The 15,678-nt window shown below is 45.4% G+C and overlaps 1 protein-coding gene across 1 annotated transcript in view; it reads left to right on the forward strand.

Annotated features, from left to right (window-relative positions):
- Positions 1-15,678, forward strand: part of LOC308178992 (uncharacterized protein) — a 383,170-nt gene that overhangs the window by 85,397 nt on the left and 282,095 nt on the right. Inside the window, exons 4-5 of the mRNA XM_080558356.1 lie at positions 6,550-6,686; positions 10,768-10,883. The gene's annotated coding sequence lies outside the window, so the exon portion shown is untranslated. The remainder of the gene's footprint in view (positions 1-6,549; positions 6,687-10,767; positions 10,884-15,678) is intronic.

Here is a 15,678-nt window from a genome sequence, read left to right on the forward strand (position 1 = left end):
AAAAAAGGTTTATTTCTGCAGTCATTATAGAAGAAAGCTGCCTAAATATAATCTAATATATTTTTACATATGCAATATATTAATATATATTTTGGTAGAGTTTTGGAAGACCTGGCACAGTGCAGCGTTCACGTGGGGATGGCAAGCACGGCACAGTTGTAGGATACCAGCACCTTTTAGAGAGGCAGTGGGGAGCAAGGGCTCTGTGGCATATAAAATCCTCTCTGGATTACCTGAACATCAGGGATCCCAAGCTTTTTTGCGTGCGTGGACCCCAGGAGCCTGTCCATGCCCAGTTTGTTTATGTTTGCTGCCCCTCTTGTGTGACCGAATACAATTTAACCATTCCACGAGCTTAAAATAAAAGCACCTCTAGTTCTGGTGAAGTAGTTAAGTTTGAGGGGGAGATTTTTGGAACCATGTTTATAGAGGAAAAAAAGACCAGAATAGTCCATGTAGAGCAGCCTGAAACTACCTGGTGTTAGCTCTGATCTGCTGGTGCCCCTGGGGTGTCCTCTGAGGTGCTGCAGTGGAGGGGCCCTTTGAGGCCGTGCCCAGGACAAGCAGTACACTGATGTGCACCCCTCGCCTTCTAGTTACACTCAAGGCTCTAGTGGGTGCCCATCAGTCTGCAGAACAGTGTGATGAGTCCTTTTCTTCTCTCCCTTTCTTCTTTTCCTAATGATTTTTGTGGAAGTTGGGGCAAAGCAGGACTGCTCATACACGGGTTGGTTGTGCGAATGCAAGTACAGCCCTGGCCAGTTGTGCTTGGAGCTGAGACCCCCGCTGACTTCACACCTGGATTCCTCCCGTTGGGCTCGCTCTGCTTTCTGGAAGGTGGCTGCATGGCTGTCTTTGCGTGCTTTCCAGGCAGCACGGCTTATGCTGAGGCTTTTTCGTGGCTTTGTTACAACTCAAATGCTTTTATATCAGCAAAAGATATTATGTCGCATCTTCAGTAATGTCCAAAATCGAGGTACTAGCTGGGTTTCCATAAAGAGACCACACGTGATGCAGGAATCTAGAAGCCAGACCTGGCTCTTAATTGCATTGATTTCCTCACCGGGTCAGTTCAGCAACCGGAGCCCCAAGTGCAGCAGCTTCAACCACATACGTTAGAGCGAACGGTTCCCCTGATCACAAGAAATGAGCCTCTTCATTGTTCCAAATATTTTCCCAATTTGTTTCTTGTTACTGTCCTGATTGGTACATGATGAGGCAGAAAAGCTCATTATGTTATTGATTTGTTCATTTTTAGTGCATTTCTTCAGTGAGCGGTTCTGCAGCTGGAGGTGGTTTGCTGGCATCTCGTGCTGCCTGTCGCAGCGTTGGTTTTGTGTGCACAGTGTGGCGTGTTTATCTGCGTAACAATGGGACACTTAAAGCTGTACGTTAGATTTGCATTCGCTGATTCTGCTATAAAATTGGAATGTTCCCTGTGACTGCCTGTGCCCCTCCAAGTTCACCAAGAATACTACTAGAGTGTGAATTGGTAACGTGCTCCTTAGTCACTTAAAAAGTTGTCCCAAACCAAAAAAAGAGAAAACAGGCCTCTGAGAAGGTGAGATGTCCAGCCGAAACTGCATGTCTCCGTTTTTGGCCTGTAGCCACAACACCAGTGATGCAGTAGCAGCCATCAGTATCGCATTGTCTGCTGCTACGGCCTTACTCGGGCGTCTGTCACTGCCTGGTGTTTAATGACCCTCCTGCACTTGCACTGAGCTGTTCCTGGTTTTCGGTAGCAATTTGCACTTGCTAGTGTGCATTTCCATGAACTGTAAGGAAGGCAGAGCAGCACTAAGGGAAAACAAGGAGTCAGTCTGGGCAGCAAACGAGAAAGCTGAATTGATCTGGGGTAAACCTCAGCTGAATGCTTTTGGAGAGGAGCAATCTGAACCTCGCAGGTGCTCATTAGGAGTAACCTGGAAGGAATTAACGCAGTGATAAGGCAGGAATTAGCAGTGATAAAGACAAAAAATGAGACGTGTTCTGTAAAGAAACGTGGCTTTGTAATGTGCGTCTTCAAAGGCCTCAGCGGGTGTGATGGTTTAGCTGGTGCTCACCGTAGGGATGGGAGTAGCTGGTCACAGGTTGGGCTGTTTTGAAGTAAGCGGCTTGAACTCCCCATGTCTTTGTGTGGGCTGGGGAGGACTCATGGCTTCCAACTTGGGGTAATCGATCTCGCCTCCCACCGTGGTACGCCGGGTGCGCAGCGCAGTCCTGTACTTCACACAGCAATCCCCCGGCCGTTGCGTGCCGTCACGTAATTCAGACCCGGTGACCTCGGCGTGACGCCTAATGAAGATGATCTTTTCCTACCATAACGAACAAACGGCGTTGGGGGTTAGTTAGAATCGCACCGCATTTGTTCTGAGCGAGGTTGTGCTTTCGAAAAAGGCTGGTGGCTGCTTTGCATGGGGAGAGGGCCTGGGGGGGAGCAGGGAGGGTGATCCCGGCTTTTTTCTGGGTGCCTCACTGCAGTGGAGGATGTCTGGGGAGCTGCCCTGAGGCCGGGCTCCCTCCATGTCGGGGATGCTCTGGGGCGAGCACGGATGCCTCCGGGGTTACCCATGGGGTGGTGGCACCGTCCTGCGCTGGGGAAGGGGCTGCGGAGGGGGGCGTGAGAGGTGTTCTGGTGGCTGAAAGGAGATTACTGACGAGTGCCCGACCCGCAATCTGCACACAGCAGTCTGCCCCTTAAATGTTCGGCAAGCAGCAGGGCAGGGATTTGCACGGCTGCTGGCACTGCTGGTGGCTGTAGAAATGAAGGCAGGTTATGAGCAGAGCCAGCTTGTTTGTAGGGAAGCAGGAGCCAACCCACAGAAGAGCTGCTTTTGAATTTTGGACGCAGAACAAAGTTTTAAGCTCCGGTAGGGCCTGTGTTTTTCCTTTTCCCAGCCCTTCTGTAAGCACCCCCTTTTACTGATTAATTTATTTATTTTCTTTTCCTTTGCTTCTGCCTACCTTTGGGCTCTCAGATCTCTCACGGCTCAGATGCGCCCGGGCTCAGGGCCAGGCTCCAGGCACGCGCTGCCAGCCTGCGCCGGCCTTGGTCTGCCTGCACCACGCCGGGGCCGCCTCTCTGAGCAGCCCGGAGCAAGGGGAATCGAGTCTTTTTTCCAAATCGAGGGTGATGTGTGCCAGTACAGGAGCTGTGCATAAGCGGGCAGTTTAGATTTTAAAAAATTACCAAAAAAAAAAAAAAAGCCTTTTCCACTACAAGGTAGTCTGAAATATTATTTTGTATGAATATACTAGTAAAATAGATTTCATTAACAAATAATCAGTGGAGAATGGTGGTGTGATTGACGTTGATGTCTAAACCTATTTGCTGGAAAAAAACACAAATTTTTGCATTTCACCAGCATCTTGAGTGAAGCTGTCCGTGACACGCAGCGTGACAGTCCTAGAGAGCTTACAGCACAAATTGTAAGGAAGAAAAGTAAAATGTGATTTTGGAGAGAGATGCAGGGATGGAGAAAGAACAACCCTTGCCGTTATGTTGTTTGAAAACTGATGGGCAAATTAAGTAACTGGCCTGGCGGTATCATATGGGACGTCTGTGGCAAATGAAAATAGCAAACATTCTGATTCCCAGTGAAATTACTCAGCCGTTACACCGTCCTCCTCTGCCCTATTCCTTATATATCCCTCATGAGTGTAGTCCTCAGCAGCTAACAATAGTGCCTTGGGAGATATGATTAATGCGCCGTGGGTTTATTAATTTTATCCTTTGTTTGGAAGAGTCTCATCTCTGGCTGCATGCTCTAGTGTTTGGGAAGCCTGGCTGGAGGTTTTGCCGTTCTTTGCTTGGTTTAAACGTTTGTGCTACTCCGTGTGTATGTTTGAGAGGAAAGGTGGAAGCGTGCCCTAAATGCAGTACTGAAAGCAGCAGGGATCGTGGCGGTCCTTAATTCCTGCTGGTATTTGTTATACGGGGCAGCCTTCAGTTCACATTGTTGCATTTTTCAGAGTGCAGGCATTGAGCAGCTTTAAGGTAAGGATGGAGACAGAGACCGACTGCATCTTCTGCTGGAAGCCACTGGAGATACAGGGGACGGGTTCTACGTGCCTGTGACAGTCTGTGTTACTGAGGAGGTGCCCTGCAGAATTCTGCTGTGGGTTTGAGGAAAGAGATGGTGTTACTGGGAAATTCCTGCCCCTATCAGAGCTGAAGACCAGGTTTAGAAACTCTCACTTTCCAATCTACTACGGTGCTGATTTAACAAATCGCTAGTACTTGGGATTCAGAGAAATGATGATGTGCACATCTGCATTTTTCCCCTGCAAGTGCTAATCTTGTCAAACTGCAGCCTGTGAGTATCTAGGATGACGTTTTTGCAGAGGGCATTGGAGCATGGTTGCTGGAGCCTGCAGCCTGCTACAGCCTGGGTGTCGGCAGCATCCTCGCACTCCGCCCCGTCCTATGTGGGCTCTGTGGTAGCCACCCTAAGTAGCAGCCACCCTAAGTTTCATGTAGGATGTTGGGCTGCATGCTTTTGTCCTGACGGCAACATCTTCCAGCATCGCCAGCCCAGTTGCTTAGTGCCTCGTGAGTCTTCCTGTGCTTTCTGGTACAAGCCCTGTTTTCTCTCCTCGCCAGTAGTTGAGCAGGGAGACGCGAGGGTTCAGAGAAAAGGCGTTGTGTGTGTTAACTATTGACATGCAGCGGGGAGCCTAGCGTGATTTAATGTTGGGACAGGAGCCAGCTGGCGCGTTTAAAATACTGGTTTTGATGCACCAGGGAGATGATACTCTATTCAACAGCCTCGCGCAGTGTAACTTTATGAAGCTTGTGATGGCAGCGGGGATTCATGGAGTAAGTGCTGGAGGGGGAGCTGGGAGCTCCTCCGTTATAATCCTGCTCCTGTCAAAATGTACCAGGTGGCTTTGAGTAAAAGATTTATCTTCCGCGTCACTCTGCTCGTCAACAAATTGGAGACGTTGAATTTTCTTTAGGTCGAAACAGTCATTAATTAAGTTTTATATAATGTTTGTTTTGTGATCTGAAGATGTGTTCTATAAACTGTAAATCTACTTTTTTTTAAAAAAAAATCTTAGTTATAAAAAACGGCAGAGATACATTAATGAATAATAAATAATTATAATTATACTTATCTGACAGTAAGGAAAGTGTATTGGAAAGCTTCTTAGAAAACAGAAATCAGCGCGTTCAGTTCAGAAGTTCCTAAGTCCCTTTTCATAAATGTTGTCTTCGGTAGACACAGAGCGGAGCGAGCTGATTTGAAACAGACCTGTGGTGGAGCTGCAGTCCATCCGTGGAGACTTTTAAGTCCATATGGTGAGACTGCCTAAGGAGTCAAATACTTTGTGGAAGGATCATGCAATTAATCAAAAAATAAAAAGTAGTAATGTTTTCAGTTAATTTAAATCTATTTGGTATTTTTTTAGGTGAAAAAAGTGTCTCCACTTCAAAGAACAGGAAAAAATCTTCATGATTTCCTGTGTACTCTTTTTTGGTAGCTGTCACAATCCATATATTTTTAACTATTTGTTTAATAAAATCTGTTACTTCTTAGTGACAGAGAAAATCACGTGGCTTAAAAATAACACCATGCCGTATCTGTAAGAAGGTTTTCCTTTATCAGATATACAGCACCCAGTAAAGACACGCTGATCAATTTGGCTTTCATTATCCTTACTAAATGGAGAGAAGTTAATTCATTTTCCCTGCCAGACTTTTTAAAATTATTATTCAGTGTGGCTGGACTTAATTCTGTAGATATCCTGGTATTAGTGTGCTTTGAATTTATTAAACATCGGATATTACCCAGTCTGTGCTGAAGGCTTATTGTAAATGTAAGAGTCGTGTTGCCGTAACTGGTTAAGAATATGGAAGAAGCAGTAGCTGTCTGTCAAACCGATGCATTTACAGTAGCAGAAGTGCCCCTGCAGATGCTCTGAAATGGTCAAGGTGCTTTTTGGCAGAATCTGGAGGAAGGACGAAAAGAAACGGCAAACATGAACTGTCCTGGGGTGATGCCTGGGGGCAGGCTGGGGCGATGCCTGCCCTGACGTGCTCCGTGCTGCCGCGGGGATGGCAGCGCAGGGGAGGGGGCCTCAAAATGGGCTTTGAAAAGTGTAATCTAGTTCTGAAAAGGCAAACAAAAAGCAGCTACAAAATCTTACCCCACGAGGAGGTGGGGAACTGTGCGATGAGAGGAACAGTTTGGGAAGCGTTCCTCTGCTGTGCTGCTGAGGATGCCTGTGGTGTGACCCAGAGGGCCGGCAGAGGATGCTTGTTGACTTGCCACCCGTGTAATGTTTTAATGTGTTCCAATAAATAACCGTAAAAATATTTTGGCTAGCTCTTTCACTGGTTTTCCAGTAGAAATGGTTTGCTTAGCTTTCAAGCTTTTTCTCTTTTTGATGTTTCTATACATGGAAGAAAGGTATTTTATGTTCGTGAAACACTGGGCATACTGTGCTTCTCCCAAACTCCCTCCTCTTTAAATGAAAAATGGATTTGATATTGATGATGATTGCTTTTTTTTTTTTTTTTCTTTTTTCTGTTACTTTGGTATTTAGAAATCCCGCTGAAGGAAAAATGCCTGATATTAAGAAGGTGAGACTCAGGGATTTGAGGCCACTTCTTATCTCTTCTCTCGTGACCTTGCTTAATGAAATTGGCTCAGTCTGTGCAGGGCCAAGTTCCCTGCCATCAGGTAAGGACTGCTTCCTTTTCCTTGGCCTTATGACTAGCAGGGACAGAGCATCTAGTTCTGTTCACAGAGGTCTCTTGCAGCCTTTAGCTGCTATTGTGGTATGAACATGAAGAGCTGACACTAAGCACTGTAGGGTAGCTGAGATGAGATTTTGGATCCCTGCCTGCGATCCTGTTAAAGCTAAGTAGGCATTAGTGCTGTCCACGCAAGCAGGCAGGGTTGAGGCACCAGAAGGACAAACTCTACCGATACAGTGTTGTGTGCTCTCTGTAACATGGCACCCTCCGCTGGAGCCAGTTCACCTTCTGTACGACATCTTACACAAGCAGGACTAAGGCAGGGCAATTAAATGGGATTTCTTAAGTGGCAGCAAAAGAATGTTAATTGATGTGTGAAATATAATTATCCTCCTGGGCTCCTTGGCTTTCTTTTGTTCGTGACTGGTTTTGATTAAACAGCTCTCCTTGCTGGGCCTATTGTATCCATTCACCCACTCTTTTCTTCCTCGAAGCAGGCAATGTCTAAAAAAGGCTGGCTGCTTTTGCATCCCAAATATTTCCCAAGGCAGGAAGAAAAGGGGAGGGGAAGTGCAGGCAAAAATCAGTCATCCTGCTTGGTATGTGGGTCCTTTGCTGAATGCTGTTTTTGGGTTGGAGCCCTGCATCTGGGCTCCTGCTCATGCCAGCTGAAAAGGAAACTTCTATTTTGTTTGCTTAAAAGGCAACAAGTCAATGTTTAAAGAGGCAACCTGAGGGGATTTTTCAGGGACTTGACCTGATTGATCTGGAAAATAAGTTAAATGAGGTGTGGCCAAGAACTTCTTAAAGCAATCAAGCGAATACTTTCTTACCAAGATGGTCAGGAAGCGAGAGGGTGGGATACTCTATGTTCTGCTAAGCATTGCCTCTAAATCATTTCCCTTATTTTTGTCCTGGTGGGCTGTCATAATGCCCTCCATATGGGTGATTATGGCCATCAGGGTATGCTATAAGGTAAGTGTCTGGATATTTGTAGAGAATGTTTCTTCTGTATGAACAAATGGCATTGTGAGAACGGGAAGAGGAAACCAGAACTAATGCTCTGCGATGGTTTTCTCCATCCCAGGTCTGTGGATTATTGCTTTTTAAAATTTTACTGGGTACTAGGGTATGGGTAGCAACAGAATGAATTTCCTTTTTCTTTCCCAGTACTAAACTAATATGGTATCGGAGTCAGGGTAGGCATTTTAAATATATACACTAATTTTTCATTCCTGAAATTGCACATTCTGATACATATAAACTTATTTTAAGGTCTGCAATGACGTTGATGTTGGTTAGCAATTTGTCATTCTAGATCCATGTGATATGTGTCCAACAAACACACAGCTCCGGAAAGACTTTCTGAGCAAGGGAAGCTCCTGGCATATTCAGAAAAAGGGGGCAGCACAGGACGTTACAGGCTTTAAAACCCTTAGTGATCAGCTGAAGTTCAGGTGTCCCGCAGCCGATGTTCTTTGCACCTCTGAGAGTGCCCGCCTGCTTTGCAGGAGGCAGACGGGTATTTTGTGGTACACTTCATCACTTTGGTCATGTACTTATGCCAAGCTTTACTACAAAAGCGTGTGACATCCAAGATAGATGCTTCCTTCCTGCAGCAAGATGAGGATTTTGCATGTCCTGCTGTACCCCCCAGGCTCCCAGCAAATACTTGTTGTTGTCTGTGTGGGCCAACCTGTCCTCGTCAAACGCTAATTCATTTTTTTTAATTGCTCACATGTTTTGGACTTCAGAACATTGCTTAGCAACAAGTTCCAGTTTAAATATGTATGTGACGAAAAGATCCTTTCTTTTGTAGTTCGAAGCCTTCTGTTTGTCTTTCACTGGGTAATCCCTAGCTCTTGCTGGGTTAGAACCAGTCGATAACCGTGGCCTAAGAACTTTCCTCATATGGCTGATGGATTCGTAGCTGTTCCTGACCTCTGCTTTTTAAGAGTTCTGTTGTAAGCCCTCCTTAGTCCTGCCTCGTTTCCAGAAGGCTAGTTTGTCTCGTTGCCCTTCCTGCGTATCTTTGGTCAACCTCGGGGCTTTTCCTTGTGTGCTTACAATTGTGCTGTCATGTTTTTCTGTTGAGGCAGCTAGAACTGCATGTGGTGGTGAGGATCTTGGAGTTCAGTGGTGGTAAAAATGAAGCTCATTTTTTGGCTTTCTCAGTTGCTGACTTTCCATCTGCTCTTCATCCCTAGCTAAGCATTGATCGGATGTTGCCAGTGACACAAGGACTATTTCTCTGAGATGTGGTGGTTAGTATCACGGGGGTCATCCTGCAGTTCTAGCTCAGATTCAGTTTTCCTGTGTGTGTGGTTTTGCATTGCAGGTATCTGTTCACAAACGCAGACGACTGATTGTTAAAGTTGTGGTTTCATGACACTGGTCAGAATTCAGCGGCTATCAGAGTTCTGCAGCAAAGTGCTCTGAAAACTAAAGGTTGAAGCTGCAGATTGAGTTTACAGAGGGAACTTGAATCCACGTACAGTACAATCAAAATGTACAGACTGTTGGGTTATTCTAACATCCCATCTCAGTTCTTTTTTCCATTAGAACACTTTGATTTTTTGCCCCAGTGTGACATGAAAACATGTTTTGGAATGTTTTAAATGTGTGGCAAATGATTTGGTTTTGGATTTTTGCCCACCTATGTTCCTGACCGACATAGGCACTTGTGCAAAATTTGCTCTTGATCTTTTACGGCATTAAGATAATACAGTTGCGGCTTGAACTGTGCATGTTAAAGATGGTTTAAAAAAAAAAAAAAAAAGTGAATTGATTTAAAATCCTGAAAGGGCAGAGGCAACTGGAGGATACTGAGGGAGAGACAGGATGAAAGCTGGCTCCAGGAGGGCTGAGAATGCCAGAGGGCAGCAGCAGCTCTGGGTGTTAGACTCAACCCATGGGTTTAAGGCATGCTTGCCCATATATTTTCTTTTCCAGAGAGCTACTGTGAGTCTTGTCCATTCAAAAGGCCAGTGATTTGGTAAGAAACTGCAGGTGCGCTGCTTCTCTGCAGAGCAGGGACTCACGAATTAAGAAGTGACAAAAGTGCATCCTTAGTGGCAGCAGTGATAAATGACAGCTCCCCCAGAGCCTGGCTGGCAGCATATGGAGCTGTGAACTGGGGATGTGCAGGAATCACTCGCAGGAGCTGGGCTGGGTGCGGGTTTGACTCCTTTCCTGGTGCAGGCCTAAGAGGCAAATGGAGAAATCCTTACTTAGTGGAGCTGTTTGGTGGAGACAGTCACTCAATCCCCTGATACTGCTGCTCTTGTTCTAGCTCATTTAGCACCACAACCCTCCATAAACCAAAGGGAGTACAACATGCCTAATGTAGCGTGAGGAGTGAGGCGGGGTGTGCCCGGCACTGGAGATTTACTGCTACCTGATGGGCCTCGGTGAGCAGCATCCTCCCCCCCGAGCACTGTCACTGCCCTCGCTCCCTATTGCACACATGTACCTAAGTGCACGTAAGCTCTTGAGGATGCACTTTGAGTCTTTGTTTTTCCTCACCAGAAGTGCCAAGATGCATGTCAAATGCCTGGAGCAGCCTCCTTCTTTCATTTTATTATAGTACTCTTATGGCTTTTCTTTGTGTGCATGTGTCTTACTCCTTGCACTGCAAGTGTTTATGTCAAGCAGATAATCTTTGGGTGTGCTGGTGCCTGCATACCTTTATTCTTGGAGGGGCTCTTAAAGGGGCATGTCTATTTGCCTTTCTCTCTTTTTCAGGTGTGTAAAAGAATTATTCCGAGGGGGGAACCATCCCCCATGCTGAATGCCATGGTGCTATCCCAGCGATTACAGTTCTGTAGGATCACAGCGGCATCTCTGTTTGCTGTCAGATTTACACAGCTGAGTACTGTTAGTATAAATCAGGTTAATACATAGTGACGTGTATAATGTCAGAGAGGTTGGCACTGTACTTTAAAAAGCAGTCCTTACTGACACGCATTTGAGGTAGTAGAGATGATCAATCTTTTAAACATCCATTATTTGTTTCTTTTATAATTGGGCTAGAATTAAAAACCTCTGTATTTCTGTATATGCAGATTAGATTGCAACTGGTAGAGCACGGTGTTATCTTCAAGTGCTTTATGAGACTGCTACACAGCTTCAGCAGGGACCCACCAGACATGAACTCAGCCAGACGGTCTGAAAGCCACAGGTGAGCACAAGTGGGGGTAAAAAAACCAAAACAACAACAACAACAAAAACCCTTAGCAACAGCCTGATTTTTGCTGCTCTGAGCCGGCCTCATCCTTCCCTGTGTGTGAACGGGCCCCTTTGAAACTTCAGCCTTCCTCAGAGAGCTCCTCTGTGTGTCTGTCCCATGACGAGGAGTGCTGGCTTCCCTCTGGCTGCTCAGTCACATCCGATCACTGGCAGTGTGACCATCTCCTTGGCAGCTTTGCCAGCAGCATCCCCTTTGCTTTCTGCTTTGTAAATCTGCCAGTCGAGGTCTGCACGTGCAAATATTCCTTGTGTCTCGTAAGAAACCTTGTCTCATAACATGTCTCTCACCATGCTAATATTTTGTATTTTGCTCTGAAAGGCGTCTTGGAATACCGTTTGGTGGAAAATTGTTCTGCATAAAAAGCTGCAATGCATTGTACTGTATTTCCTCCTAAACAGCAGAGCCAAATCAGCCTAGTAGCTTGCATTTCCTTTCAAGCAGCTCTAGCTGCTTGGTACCGATTGTCAGTGCCAGACTGAAAGCTTTAACACGGAAATCTAGGCTGAACATTGCTGTGGGGCCAGGACCTTGGTTTTGTGACTCATCTCTTTGGAGAAAAACCTGCCTAAAAAGACTAACTCTGAGATGGCCCCGCTTAAGTGACACATGAGAGAGACTCTCAGCCAAAATACAGATCCTGTTTCCACTTGTTGTAGGAACAGGGGAAGTGGATCTGCCTCCAAACAGACCGTGAAACTGGGGCAGGACATTGCAGTATCCTTTTTCCTCTACGTTTGCCTTCGCTCCTACTCATGCCCTTCCTTTAGGACCCTTGTAACCTTTCAAATGGGAAAGGCAAGTGGCTTCCTGTCCTGCATGTTTATGGAGTGAACTGGAGCAGGCTGGGTCTGAGGGAGGCGATGGATTTCCTGGCACTCGCTCAGCCTTGGGTGTCCTGGCCCTCTGCTCAAACAGTTCTCCTGGCCCTACCTCCGTGAGCTCTGCTGCTATGTCCTACGAGGGCTTTGGAAGTCTTTTATAACCCACCAAATGGTGTCTGTTTACAGTGTGATGGGTTCATACGTTTTCTTCAAAACTTGGAGAACTAAATTTCTCTTCATATTTTTTTAACCGGTAATGTTTACATGCTGAAACATAAAGAAGGCTGTGCCTGACTAGAGGGTGTTTGCTGTCACAAAGATTAAATCGGGACCCTCTTACCATCTCCACAGCTGGTGGTAAGTTTTTGGCCTAATTTTATTTGCTCCAGATGAGTCTAAATACTTTGTGATGGAAACACAGGGACTGAGACATGCCTTTCTAGCACTTAAGTATTAAGCTGACAATCTGTTGGTTCGTTATGGGGCTGGGATCCCTTGGGAGCAGCTCTCCGTCTCACAGCAGAACTGACACAAAATCCGATGCAGCTGATTTCCCATGGACAGTCTTCAAATGTTGAAATCTCGGACTTTCTAAGTACGGGGCTGCTATGCATGGACACACTTCCTGCTAATCTCGAGGCATAAACACTCAGCGGCTCCAGACGCTTGAAGAAATAAACACACTGACTCGGTATTAATATTTCATCACAACATGCTAAAGTTAAACCTCACTGATCCAGAGTGACCTGTAACCACTCAAGAAAATGCTTCTTTTTTTTTTCTCTCTCTTTTTTTTAATAATTCAACTTTTTATGGGGAGAAAATAAGAGGAAATGGTCTCCTGCATGGCAGGTTTAGCATGGATAAGCATAGCTGCTTCAGCTGGAAGAAAGCTGCCCATGTGCAGAGATGTGCTTCGGGAAGGTTTGTGAGTTCAAGGAGGACAGCTTTACAGCTTTGCTCCTTGCCTCTGCCACGTAAGGTGAACCAGACACACAAGGCTATGGGGTATAACAGTACACAAGCACTGCACAGCTAAACCAGCCTCTCCTGTGCATATTACCTGATAGCTGCTGTGGGAATGTGATGGAGCCATGAGAAAGCACATTTCACATTGCTTCCATCAGAAAACCCTCCAATCTAGTCAGGGGCAGATGACCTTATTGCTAAAGCCTCCTGTGATCTAACGCTGCTACAACCATAAGTGTGTTTTCTGTAACCTGTGCCCAGGGAATTTCCAAGCACCAGTCTTTGAACTGGATCTTAATGATCTGGTCTTAAATACACTGAATTTGGTGGGTGCTTTTCTTTTGAATGCAGATGACGATTATTAGATCAGAATTTACTGAGAGGCCAGTGGCAGATCTCCTGTGGTCATTGTGTAGATGAGAGGGACTCACAGCCCACATGGTGACAGAGGTGCAAGAAGTTGGCTTTGTAGTCAGCCAGGCTTAGTTAGCCTGGCTAACCGAGTTTTTTCCCCCCTCTGAGTTGCATGTGTTAAAATCAAATCTAAAAAATAAAAAAAATGTGTTCTATTTAATTTGATTTTAATGAATGTTAAGCACTCTGAGATATGCACGTGAAGGGCGTTATATGTGTCTGTCTCTGATCCACTGAAACAGAAAAAGTACAGGAGAAACAATTCCTATTGAGCTGAGCTAGTGGCAGTCAACACCAGTGACCGCATGAGGCAGTCAAGAGCATTAGAAAACATTGTGAAGGGACACATAAGCAAGACTTAGTAGCTATAGCTGCTCCAGCATTTTATCAAATTTACAAGGGCCTCCGTATAATATACCAGGGAAAAATGTAAAAACTCAAGTGCAGTTTGAACAGTAGCATTCTGATAAACTCAGGATCAGCTGGCTTTGATCGCAGCGCAGTTTGGTGCAGGAGCACCACTTGTGCATTATGAGTGGGGTTGGAGGAAGCTTAAAGCAGCTGTGCTTCTATATTTGCGCACTCTCTGTATTCAAACCTTGGCTTGAGAGCTCAAAGGAAATGAGATGTGTTTTGCATAACCCAGTTGCAATCAGTGGAAGCACCTACTAATCTGCCGGTTCTGTTTCTGACCTTTTCAGGGTCTGTTTCCTTATCAGAAAATTGAAAACATTTTTTAAAAAGCAATGGACTTGTTTTTTTGGGGATTTTGTGAGAATTCCAGATACATTAGTGAACAAACAGATTTACACAAGAATTCTCATGAGAGTTTCATTCTCCTGGCCAGAGGAACCTGAGGTAATCAATAGAAGTGTCTTTTTATTAATGGATCTCCAAGATTATTATGTAGACTTCACATTTTGGGGAATACCTATAACAGTGTGTATATATCCTGAAAGCATTAAAAATAAAAGGCATTCCATTACGTTGCATTGGTAATGATAGATTTGTTTAAGTATGGTTCTTCCTGTAAGAGTTGAAATGTAAAATGAGGCCAAGGGTCCTGAAAAACAGAGGATGGGGAAGACCTTGAAAAGTGAAGCTTTAGCATTGAGAATTTTGAATAAATCAGGGTCGTTCACGGAAATCACTACTAAATCCCAAATTACTCTGCCTCTTCTGATCCAAATGTTTGTTTAGTAAGGCTGCAGTACAAGAAATAAATCCTGAATTATAATGACTTAGTCTGTGTGCGCCCTCCCTCCCCCTCAATTTTAGCATCCATCTGGGAATCAGATCTTCATTTTCTCTCTCATTTTCTGCCTTCTTATTCCAGGGCTTAAATAATCAGGCAGATCTGTAGAAAACAAAGAATTCAGTGTATGCAGATTAATAATTGGATGTGAAAAATGGATATCAAATGTTGAGCAAAAAATCTGCAGGGGATTTGGAAGCCTGTTGTGTGTTAGCGAAGCAGGTGCTGAACGCTGCTCGAGTTATTCTGGAAGCCTGCTCCCTTCCACGTGCTCTGAAAGCATGGAGGCATTTTGCCACCCTCCAGCTACCAGAACTGCTTCTTGCTCTTTTGTTGAATGCACGTATAAAAAACAATGAGTTTAGTCCAGTTAATTACTTAATGAGACTACTGTGCAGGTCTGGGTTCTAGCTGTAGTTTCCAGAGGAGAGAAAAAGATTAAAAAAAAAAAAAGAAAAAAAAGTTTCAGCTAAGTATTTGCAAGAGTCACAAGAATGCAGATCCTATCTGTAAAGGACTGTGAAGGTGACCATGCGTGGTTGCCTTCCTTAACGCAGAAGGGACTGTCTTAAAATCCAGGTGGTAGTGAGGAGGGCCCTTCTCTCCTCATTCTGGGCCACCTTCACCCTCTCTCAGCCAGAGCTAAATAGCAGGTTTGCTCACATATGTTCCTCTCTCCTTTGTAAACACAAAATCCCTTAAACAAATAGTGGACATCTTTTTTTTTTTTGCTCTTCTGTTTATTAGAAGGACTTAGCTAATCCCTGTGTTTATGAGTAGTAGGGTGTGTCAACCTACAGGCCAAGGGAGTTAATGAAATTCATCTGTTCTCTATTTTCCAACAGAATCGGAGGGAGGGGGAATGCCCAGCCAACCTTCAGCATAACACAGAAATGTGACTAGCGGCGGTGTTTGCAGGCAGAGCCTCAGAAGGGAGTAGTGGCTGGGAGGAGGTGAAGCAGCTGAATGGCAGAACCGAAGGGAAATACTCCCCCTTCAATTAGAGTAATTAAAAAGTAGTAAAAATAAACCACCCAAATCAGAGTCTGGCCAAAACAAAGTCTTAATGTACACTTAGGGTTTAAACCGTCTGCCGGAGGCCACCAGCATGTGTTGCCACAGCCCTCTTGTGTCTGTCCCTGCCATGAAGCAAACACCAGCGCGGGGGCGAGGACGGGGCCGAGGCCCAGCGTCCCTCAGTGCTGCGCCATTCCTGGGCACAGGCCTCAGCGCCCGGCCCCGGTTCTGCACGCCAAAGGTGAGGAGG

The sequence above is a fragment of the Anser brachyrhynchus genome, assembly GCF_964034855.1.
Source record: "Anser brachyrhynchus genome assembly, chromosome: 16".
Classification (NCBI taxonomy): Eukaryota; Metazoa; Chordata; class Aves; order Anseriformes; family Anatidae; genus Anser; species Anser brachyrhynchus.